Consider the following 2,500-nt stretch of genomic DNA (forward strand, 5'->3'; position numbering starts at 1 on the left):
TCCTGCTGTATAGCCCCACAATGAAGCCACACTAAGCCCGGCTAGCTCAGTCGGTAAAGCTTGAGACTCTTAATCTCAGGGTTGTGGGTTCGAGCCCCACGTTGGGCGGAGGTTGGTTTATTTTCGTCATTCTTCCCCCAACTGTCAGCTTACAAGTCCTCTTCCCATCCTGATCAGACAAAAAATGAACTAAAAAAAGAGACCTTGAATGGAGCAATAAAAGTAAACAACCTTTCAATGGAAGGCCCAAGAGGCATGAAAACCAACCCATAATTACACTCCTTCCCTGACAAACAGCTGACATGGTTGTTTGCATCCAGGATGCTATTTTACTTGGAAGGAGTTAGTCAAAGAGAAATGGAACCAAGGATACCCATTTCGAAGAACAGGCAAAACAACAAAATCAAGAGTATTGCATTGGGCGGGAATCGAACCCGGGCCTCCTGCGTGGCAGGCGAGAATTCTACCACTGAACCACCAATGCTTGAAGTGGTCTGTTTTGACGCTAGCGGCTCCTGCCGGACTTAGGGGCCACACTGGGATGTTTTCCACCGATGCCATCTCTATCCTGCTGGATAGCCCCACAATGCAGACACACCGAGCCCGGCTAGCTCAGTCGGTAGAGCATGAGACTCTTAATCTCAGGGTCGTGGGTTCGAGCCCCATGTTGGGCGGAGGTTGGTTTATTTTGGTCATTCTTCCCCCAACTGTCAGCTTACAAGTCCTCTTCCCATCCTGATCAGACAAAAAAATGAACTAAAAAAAGAGACCTTGAATGGAGCAATAAAAGTAAACAACCTTTCAATGGAAGGCCCAAGAGGCATGAAAACCAACCCATAATTACACTCCTTCCCTGACAAACAGCTGACATGGCTGTTTGCATCCAGGATGCTATTTTACTTGGAAGGAGTTAGTCAAAGAGAAATGGAACCAAGGATACCCATTTCGAAGAACAGGCAAAACAACAAAATCAAGAGTATTGCATTGGCCGGGAATCGAACCCGGGTCTCCCGCGAGGCAAGCGAGAATTCTACCACTGAACCACCAATGCTTGACAGGGTCTGTTTTGACGCTAGCGGCTCCTGCCGGACTTAGGGGCCGGACTGGGATGTTTTCCACCGATGCCGTCTCTATCCTGCTGTATAGCCCCACAATGCAGCCACACTGAGCCCGGCTAGCTCAGTCGGTAGAGCATGAGACTCTTAATCTGAGGGTTGTAAGTTCGAGCCCCACGTTGGGCGGAGGTTGGTTTATTTTGGTCATTCTTCCCCCAACTGTCAGCTTACAAGTCCTCTTCCCATCCTGATCAGACAAAAAAATGAACTAAAAAAAGAGACCTTGAATGGAGCAATAAAAGTAAACAACCTTTCAATGGAAGGCCCAAGAGGCATGAAAACCAACCCATAATTACACTCCTTCCCTGACAAACAGCTGACATGGCTGTTTGCATCCAGGATGCTATTTTACTTGGAAGGAGTTAGTCAAGGAGAAATGGAACCAAGGATACCCATTTCGAAGAACAGGCAAAACAACAAAATCAAGAGTATTGCATTGGCCGGGAATCGAACCCGGGCCTCCCGCGTGGAAGGCGAGAATTCTACCACTGAACCACCAATACTTGACGGGGTCTGTTTTGACGCTAGCGGCTCCTGCTTGACTTAGGGGCCGGACTGGGATGTTTTCCACCGATGCCATCTCTATCCTGCTGGAAAGCCCCACAATGCAGACACACCGAGGCCGGCTAGCTCAGTCGGTAGAGCATGAGACTCTTAATCTCAGGGTCGTGGGTTCGAGCCCCACGTTGGGCGGAGGTTGGTTTATTTTGGTCATTCTTCCCCCAACTGTCAGCTTACAAGTCCTCTTCCCATCCTGATCAGACAAAAAATGAACTAAAAAAAGAGACCTTAAATGGAGCAATAAAAGTAAACAACCTTTCAATGGAAGCCCCAAGAGGCAAGAAAACCAACCCATAATTACACTCCTTCCCTGACAAACAGCTGACATGGCTGTTTGCATCCAGGATGCTATTTTACTTGGAAGGAGTTAGTCAAGGAGAAATGGAACCAAGGATACCCATTTCGAAGAACAGGCAAAACAACAAAATCTAGAGTATTGCATTGGCCGGGAATCGAACCCGGGCCTCCCGCGTGGCAGGCGAGAAATCTACCACTGAACCACCAATGCTTGAAAGGGTCTGTTTTGACGCTAGCGGCTCCTGCCGGACTTAGGGGCCGGACTGGGATGTTTTCCACCGATGCCATGTCTATCCTCCTGGATAGCCCCACAATACAGACACACCGAGCCCGGCTAGCTCAGTCGGTAGAGCATGAGACTCTTAATCTCGGGGTCGTGGGTTAGAGCCCCACGTTGGGCGGAGGTTGGTTTTTTTTGGTCATTCTTCCCCCAACTGTCAGCTTACAAGTCCTCTTCCCATCCTGATCAGACAAAAAAATGAACTAAAAAAAGAGACCTTGAATGGAGCAATAAAAGTAAACAACCT

At 48.4% G+C, this 2,500-nt stretch overlaps 7 non-coding genes across 7 annotated transcripts; 3 read left to right on the forward strand and 4 right to left on the reverse strand.

Moving 5' to 3' along the window:
• Positions 1-35: 35 nt before the first annotated feature.
• TRNAK-CUU (transfer RNA lysine (anticodon CUU)) lies at positions 36-108 on the forward strand. The gene has a single exon. It is a non-coding gene; the product is annotated as a tRNA-Lys (tRNA).
• A 305-nt stretch (positions 109-413) lies between these two features.
• On the reverse strand, positions 414-484 carry TRNAG-GCC (transfer RNA glycine (anticodon GCC)). The gene has a single exon. It is a non-coding gene; the product is annotated as a tRNA-Gly (tRNA).
• Positions 485-601: 117 nt separating this feature from the next.
• On the forward strand, positions 602-674 carry TRNAK-CUU (transfer RNA lysine (anticodon CUU)). The gene has a single exon. It is a non-coding gene; the product is annotated as a tRNA-Lys (tRNA).
• Positions 675-980: 306 nt separating this feature from the next.
• TRNAG-GCC (transfer RNA glycine (anticodon GCC)) lies at positions 981-1,051 on the reverse strand. The gene has a single exon. It is a non-coding gene; the product is annotated as a tRNA-Gly (tRNA).
• Positions 1,052-1,547: 496 nt separating this feature from the next.
• TRNAG-UCC (transfer RNA glycine (anticodon UCC)) lies at positions 1,548-1,618 on the reverse strand. The gene has a single exon. It is a non-coding gene; the product is annotated as a tRNA-Gly (tRNA).
• Positions 1,619-1,735: 117 nt separating this feature from the next.
• TRNAK-CUU (transfer RNA lysine (anticodon CUU)) lies at positions 1,736-1,808 on the forward strand. The gene has a single exon. It is a non-coding gene; the product is annotated as a tRNA-Lys (tRNA).
• Positions 1,809-2,113: 305 nt separating this feature from the next.
• Positions 2,114-2,184, reverse strand: TRNAG-GCC (transfer RNA glycine (anticodon GCC)). Its single transcript has one exon. It is a non-coding gene; the product is annotated as a tRNA-Gly (tRNA).
• Positions 2,185-2,500: the final 316 nt, after the last annotated feature.

This window comes from Leptodactylus fuscus, chromosome 3 (assembly GCF_031893055.1).
Source record: "Leptodactylus fuscus isolate aLepFus1 chromosome 3, aLepFus1.hap2, whole genome shotgun sequence".
Lineage (NCBI taxonomy): Eukaryota > Metazoa > Chordata > Amphibia > Anura > Leptodactylidae > Leptodactylus > Leptodactylus fuscus.